Source organism: Hemiscyllium ocellatum, chromosome 32, assembly GCF_020745735.1.
Source record: "Hemiscyllium ocellatum isolate sHemOce1 chromosome 32, sHemOce1.pat.X.cur, whole genome shotgun sequence".
NCBI classification, from domain to species: domain Eukaryota; kingdom Metazoa; phylum Chordata; class Chondrichthyes; order Orectolobiformes; family Hemiscylliidae; genus Hemiscyllium; species Hemiscyllium ocellatum.
In genome coordinates, this window is record NC_083432.1 from 8744265 (window position 1) to 8751714 (window position 7450).

The following is a 7450-nucleotide window of genomic DNA, read 5'->3' on the forward strand; positions in this document are numbered from 1 at the left end:
TTAATACATTTCCTGACTTCCTTTGTCAGGCATGGCTGTCTTATCCCTCCCCAGATAATCTTTCTTTTGTTGGGGATGAACCTCTGTACAGTGTCCTCAATTATACCCACAAACTCCTGCCATTTTTGCTGTACTGTCTTCCCCGCTAGGTTCTGCTTCCAGTCTATTTTTGTCAGTTCCTCTCTCATGCCATCATAACTACCTTTATTTAACTGTAATACCATTACATCCGATTTTGCCTTCTCTCTTTCAAACTACAGACTGAACTCTACCACATTGAAGTCTCCCATGATCACCATGCCTTTCTGACATGCCTTCTTTATTTCCTGGTACATATTGCGCCCCCGGTCCTGACCACTGTTAGGAGGTTTGTACATAACTCCCATTATGGTTTTTTTGCCTTTGTGGTTCCTCAATTCCACCCACACAGACTCCACATCATCTGACGCTATGTCGTTCAGTGCCATAGATTTAATTTTGTTCTTAACTAACAAGGCAACCCCACCCCCTCTGCCCACCTCCCTGTCTTTTCGATAAGTTGAAAATCGTTGGATGTTTAACTGCCAGTCCTGAATATTCAGTGAACATCCCCACTTCTGACCTCATGATGGAGGGATGATTATTGATGAAACAGCTGAAAATGGTTAGCTAAGAACTTCCCTGAGGAATCCTGCAGAGATGCCCTGGAGCTGAGATGACTGTTCTTCAACATCTACAAGCATCTTCCTATGTGCAGGTAACAGTCCAACTACTAAAGAGTTTTCTCTCTGATTTCCACTGACTCCAGTTTTGATAGGACTCCTTGGTGCCACATTAAGTCAAATGTGACCTTGATGTCAAAGGCTGTCACTCTCTCCTCACCTCTGAAATTCAGCTCTTTTGGCCATTTTTGAACAGAGGGTGTAACGAGGTAAGGAACTGTGTGATCCTGGCAGAACCCAAACTGGGTGTCAGTGAGCAGCTTATTGCTGACCAAGTGCTTCTTGATCGTCCTGTTGAAGACCATTTCCATCACTTTACTGATGATTGAAAGTAGACTGAAGGGGCAGTAATTGGTTAGATTGGATCTGTCTTGCATTTTGTTCACAAAATATACCTGAGCAATGTTTTATATTGTCAGGTAGATGCCAGTTTTGTAGCTGGACTAAAACAGTTTGGTTAGGGATGCAATGAGTTTAGATTAGATTAGACTTACAGTGTGGAAACAGGCCCTTCGGCCCAACAAGTCCACACCGACCCGCCGAAGCGAAACCCACCCATACCCCTACATTACCCCTTACCTAACACTACGGGCAATTTAGCATGGCCAATTCACCTGACCCGCACATTTTTGGACTGTGGGAGGAAACCGGAGCACCCGGAGGAAACCCACGCAGACACGGGGAGAACGTGCAAACTCCACACAGTCAATCGCCTGAGTCGGGAGTTCTGTAGTACAAGATTTTAGTACAATTTCTGTGCTGTTGTCAGGTCCCTTAATGTGGATTGAGGTTAAATTCCATAGATCCAGATACATGTTCAATTCTCCAAAAGATTGTCATAGTCAAAAAGTGTGATGCTGGAAAAATACAGCCAGTCAGGCAGCATCCGAGGAGCAGGAAAATTGATATTTCAAGCATAAGCTCTTCATCAGGACTCTCCTGCTCCTCAGATGCTACCTGACAGGCTGTGATTTTCCAGCATCACCCTTTTTGACTCTGATCTCCAGCATCTGCAGTCCTCACTTTCTCCTAAAAGAATGTCAGTCTATCCAAATCCTGCAAATTACTCAAACCAGAAAGTCTGTTTAGGTAGCCCAGGATGCACACCATAGCAAAGAAAGAAATCCTGGCAATGATATGAATTGTACAGAATTATTAAAAGCAATGATAATTTTTATCTAGCTGATTCATCTTCCTTTGTGTTAAGAAATGGAAGTTTAAATCTAAACCAACAGATGTTAGGCTTGTTTAAAAGACAAATAGATGGATGATTCTCTGACATCAGGTATCAAGGAGCATGCTAGAGTGTTCTAGGAACTATACTCCTGTGGCCTTTATTTTACAACTCCCATAGTGGAAAAGCACACAGGAACAGTATAGGCTTATCCCATGGCTCCTCTGCAACAGGTTGGTGCTCTGAGTTAAAAAAAATGACCTTTTCCCATGTCCCTTCCATATCGTTCCCGTTCCTTTAATATTTCTTCAATTAAGTACTAAATAAAGGGAGAAAAGTGCAGACACTCCTCAGGGTTTCCTAATGTTTAGTTGCACTCTCAGGTAGTCAGATTGCCCGATGCAAGAAATCACAGGTACATTCACGTCACACCACTCTATGAAACACCACATTCTGCTGACTAGCTCCATGTTCATTTACTTAGAGCAATTCTAAATTTCAGTTTTGGTAACAGTTTGTCTTTAAACATTCCACTCGCCCTTTGATGCAATTTTGTTTAACATTTAAGGGTGCGTATTCAGATGTGATCCAAATTCTACGTGTATTTTGGGAATTCGATCTTCACAAGTTTAAATGAAAGGCAACCTAATGACTCTAACCATTATAAAAAAAACTTCGCCTCATTGTTCTCACCTTTAAATCTCTCTCTCCTCTCACCTGAAAGGTGTGCGCCTTAGTCTTGAAATCCCCTATCCTCAGGAAAAGACAACTATCAAAAGCTCTATCTATACCTCTCATTACTTTATAAACTTTTATCAGATGCTCCAGTGAAAAAATGTTCCAGCCTATCCAGCCTTTCTTTACAACTCAGACCTTGCATACCCAGCAACATCTGGGTAAAGCTTCCAGAAGAGGCCTCACAAATGTCCTGTATAATCTCAACATGACTTCTCAACTTCTATACTCAAAGGACTATACAATGAAGAAAGCGTGCCAAACACCTTTTTAATCACCCTGTCTACACGTGACGCAAACTTCAAAGAATTATGTACCTGCACCCCTAGGTCCCTCTGTTCTACAATGCTACCCAAGGCCCTACAATATAATTGTACAAGCCCTACCATTGTTTGTTGTACCAAAATGCCATACCTTGCATTTATCCAGATTGAACTCCATCTGCCATTTTTCAGCTCTTTGATCCATTTGATCAATATCTCTTTGTAATCTTAGAAAGCCTTCTTCATTGTGTACAATGCCACCAATTTTGGTGTTGTCTGCAAATTTACTAACCACACCTTCTATATTTTCATCCAAATCATTTATATAAATGACAAACAAAAAAAGGACACAGAACCGATCCTTCTGGAACATTGCTGGTTCGAAAAGCAACCTTCCACTATTTACTCTCTGTCTCCTGCTGTTGAGTATCCAATTGGCAAGCTCACCCTAAATCCCATGTGACCTAACTTTACTAATTAGTAAACCATGCAGAACCTTGTCAAAGGCTTTACTAAAATCCAAATAAACATCATTTACTCCTCTGCCATCATCAAGCTTATTAGTAACTTCCTCAAAAAACTAAATCATGTTTGTGAGACACAATTTTGCTCACATGAAACCATGCTGACTATTCGTAGTCAATTTTTGCTTCTGTAAATGTCCATAAATCACCTCCAACAACATACCCACAGGTCTACAGTTCCTTGCTTTCTCCTGACAACCTTTCTTAAGCAACGTATAACATTAGCCACCCTCCAGTCATCAGACACCTCACCCGTAGTTATAGGTGTTACAAATATTTCTGCAACTGATCTCGTAAATTCCCCTCTTACTTCCCACAATGTTCTGGGATACATTTTAGATTTATCCACCTTTAAATTCTCTAAGACCTCCTGAACTTCCTCTTCTGTAATGTGAACTGTTCTTAAAACTTCAAAGTTTATTTCTCTGCATTCTCTCAACTCCATTTCTTTCTCCAATGATGTGAAATATTCATTTTGTGTCTCTTCCATCTCCTGGGGTTCAACATAAAGGCAACCTTCTTGATCTTAAAGAAGCCCTATCCTCTTTCTAGATACTCTCTTGCTCTTAATGTATTTGGAAAATCTCTTTGGATTATCCTTAACCTTATCTGCAATGCTTTCTCATATCCCCTCTTTGCCTTCCTGATTTCGGTCTCAACTGTGCTCCTATACACTTTATATCGATTAAGAGAATCAATTGAACCAAGTTTCTATATCTAAAGTAAGATTTTCTTTTATTCTTGCCTAGAACCTCAATTTCTTTATTCATCCATTATTTCTTAATCTTATAAGCCTTACCCTTCCCTCTACCAGAAACCAAATGCCACTGAACTCTCATCATCACATTCTTGAATGCTTCTCACTTATCAGATGTTCTTTTACCTGTGAACAGTCTATTCCAATCAACTTTTGAAAGTTCTTGTCTCATACCATTAAAAATTGCCTTACACCAATTAAAATTTTCCACCTTTATGGAGGACTTCTCCTTTTCCATAACCATTTTGAACTAGTAGAATTATGATCACTAGACCAAAGTGTTACCCAATTTTTACTTCAGTCACCTACCCTGCCTTATTGCCCAAAGAAAGTCTAATTTTGCTCCTTCTCAAGGAACAGCATCCAGAAATTGATAAAGAACATTTTTTTGAACATATTTGACAAATTCTTCACCATCCAAACAGTATGGTGGCCCTAGTCATAAGAGTCCTACAGCACGGAGACAGACCTTTTGGTCCAAACCGGCCCATACGTGCCAAAATGTTCATCTACGCTAACCCCATTTCCCTGCACTTGGCCCTACACTTCTAATCCTTTCCTAGTCATGAATTTGTCCAAATGCCTTTTAAATGTTATTAATATAACAGCCTCAACCACTTTCGCTGGCAGCTCATTCCAGATTTGTATCACCCTCTGTGTAAATAAGGTTGTTCCTTAGGTTCACTTTTATTCCTTCCCTCTAACCTTAAACTGATGCCCTCTCATCCTCAATTCCCCAACCCTGGAAAAAAGACTGAATGCATTCACCCTATCCGTGCCCCTTATAACCTTTCACACTCCTACAAGTCCCCCCCACCTCAGTCTCCTACATTTTAAAGAAAATAATCCTAGCTTGTCTAACCTCTCCTTATTACTCAGACCATTGAGTCCAAACAACGTCCTTGCAAATTTCTTTTGCACACTTTCCTGTTTAACTTCCTATAGCAAGTTGACAAAAACTGAACAAAATACTCTAAGTGCGACCTCACCAGTGTCCTGTATAACTGCAATGTCACTTCCCAATCAATGTTTGGAAAATTAAAACCCCTATTATACAACCTTATTATGCCTACATATATCTGAGATATCCCTGCGTACGTGTTTCTCAATTGCCCTTTTACTATTGGAAGGCCTAGAGTGCAATCTCATCAAAGTGATCTTTCCTTTCTTTGTAATTTCTACCCACATATTTTCACTGGATGATTTTTCAGAACTATCTTCCCTAGCTACAGTAGTAATGTATTCCTTAATCAAAAACATCACATTCCCTGCTTTCTTGTCTCCTTTTCTATCCTTCCTATAGCATCTAAAATCCACAACATTGAGCTGCCAATCTTGTCCATCTTTCAGCCATGTTTCCGTAATAGCTAAGACATCCCAATCCCATGTTCTTAAACATGCCCTGAGTTCATCAGCCTTGCCTGTAAAACCTCTTGCATTGAAATAAATGCAATTTAGTTCTTCAGAGTTACTACACACTCTGACTCTCTCATCTATTTTTTCTAATTGACGTGGTCTCTTCACAGCCTCACACACCCCACACTCCCACAACTCCACACTCTCACAGCTCCACACTCCCAAATCCTCACAATCCCACAGCCCCACACTCAAACAGACCCACACTCCCACAACTCAATGTTCTCACACTCCCACAGCCCCACAGCTCCACATTCCCACAGCTCTACACTCCCTCACTCCAACACTTGCACTGCCCCACATTTTTACACTCCCACATTCCATCTCTCCTGCAGCTACACAATCCCACACTCCTACAGCCCCACACCCTCAGACTCCCACACCTCCACACTCCCACTGCCCCACATTCTTCCACTCCCACACTCCATCTCTCCCACAGCTACACAATCCCACACCCCTATACTGCCAGACTCCCACAGCTTCACACCTCAACATTCCCACTGCCCCACAATCCCACAACTGCACACTCCCACATCCCCTCACTCCCACAGCCCCACACTCCCATAGTCCCTCTGAGTCCCCCATAGAGACTCACACATCAAAAGCTCCACAGCTCCACACTCTCACACTGCCAGACTCCCACAGCTTCACACCCCAACACTCCCACAGCCGCACAATCCCACAGCCCCAAACTCCTACAGCCCCAGACTCCCACAGCCCCAGACTCCCACAGCCCCAGACTTCCACAGCCCCAGACTTCCACAGGCCCACACTCCCACAGGCCCACACTCCCACAGGCCCACACTCCCATAGCCCCACACTCCCACAGGCCCACACTCCCAAACTCCTGCACTCCCAAACTCCCGCACTCCCAAACTCCCACACTCCCACAGCTCAACAATCCCACAGCCCCACACTCCCTCACTCCCACACTCTCACAGCTCAATATTCCCTCAATCCTACACTTGTACATCCCCACACTCCCACAGACCTGCATCCCGACAGTCCCACGCTCCCACAGCTCCGCAGACCCTCACTACCACAATCCCACAGCCCCATTCTCCCACAGCCCCACTTTCCCACAGCCACACTATCTCACAGTCCCACACTCCCACAGTCCCACACTCCCACAGTCCCACACTCCCATAGTCCCACACTCCCACAGGCCCAAATCCTCAGACTCCCACACCCCCACATCCCCACAGTCCCACACTCTCACACTCACACAATTTCACACTCATCCAGCTACTCACTCCTAGACTTCCACAGCTCCAAACTCTCACTGTCCCACACTCCCACACTCCCACACTATCGCATGCCCTCACTCCCACACTTCCACAACTCCACACTCCCAAACACTTTTACATCCACAGCTCCTCACTCCCTCAGTCCGACACTCCCACATTTCCACACTCCCAACCTTCATATTTCCAAACTCTCTTAGTCCCACACTCCCACTGCCCCACTCTCCCACAGCCACACATGACCCCACCGACACACATTCACACAGATCCACACTTACACAGCAACACAGTCCCAGAGCTCCCACTCCAACACTCTCACAGCTCCACACACCCTCACTCAAACGCTCCTGCAGCCCCTCACTCCTGCAGTCCCTCACTCCCACAGCCCCATACTCCCACAGCTCCGTACTCCCACAGCCCCATACTCCCACAACCCTACATTCTCACACTGCCACATTCCATCTCTCCCAAACCTACACAATTCCACACACCCACTGCCCTATATTCTCCTACTTGCAAAGCACCACACTCGCGCATTTTCACAACTAAACATTCCTACAGCCACTCACTCCCACACTCCCAGAGCCCCAATATCCCACAGTCACACACTCACAAACTTCCACAGCCCCACACTTG